We start from the raw sequence: 539 nt of genomic DNA on the forward strand, positions 1-539 counted from the left end.
GGTGGAGGCCCAGAGGGAGGGGCAGCCAGGCCAGCCGCGGGGTGTGGGCAGCCTGCTTGGGTGTCTGTGGGCAGAGGGCCCGCGGTCAGGCGCGAGCTTAGGCGCATTTGTAGGATGGAGGGATGAAGCTTGGTGAAGGCCCTGGGGGAGGCTGCTTGGGAAGCTTGGGTTCCAGAAGTTTCCAGGGGACAGGAGCTGCTGGGCAGCTGGATGTTGGGCGGGGCTGAGCTGAGGCTGGACTGGATCTGGGCGGGAAGTGCTGGCCTCGCGGGCACAGGCTGGGGTCACTCGCAGAGGTGCTGAGCGGGGTTAGAGCTGGGTCTGCAGGACACAGGGCTTCCTCCGTGCTGGGCGGGTGCTCCAGACCCCGGCCGTCCATACCGAGGGCTGTGGAGGCCAGCGCGTCCCAGGAGGTCAGCGAGGTTACATGATGGGGGTCCTTCTAGGGGACTGCGGTGAGGGCTGAGGACAGAGAAGCAGGGGAGGCAGTCTGGAGGCACAGGGGGCTGCGTGGGTTCTGCCCCGGGCCTGCTGCGGGG

At 68.1% G+C, this 539-nt stretch overlaps 1 protein-coding gene across 1 annotated transcript in view; it reads left to right on the forward strand.

Annotated features, from left to right (window-relative positions):
• TTLL8 (tubulin tyrosine ligase like 8) overlaps positions 1-539 on the forward strand; it is a 32120-nt gene that overhangs the window by 13049 nt on the left and 18532 nt on the right. The gene's annotated exons all lie outside the window — the stretch shown is intronic.

This window comes from Pteropus alecto, unplaced genomic scaffold, assembly GCF_000325575.1.
Source record: "Pteropus alecto unplaced genomic scaffold, ASM32557v1 scaffold118, whole genome shotgun sequence".
In the NCBI taxonomy this organism is placed as follows: Eukaryota; Metazoa; Chordata; class Mammalia; order Chiroptera; family Pteropodidae; genus Pteropus; species Pteropus alecto.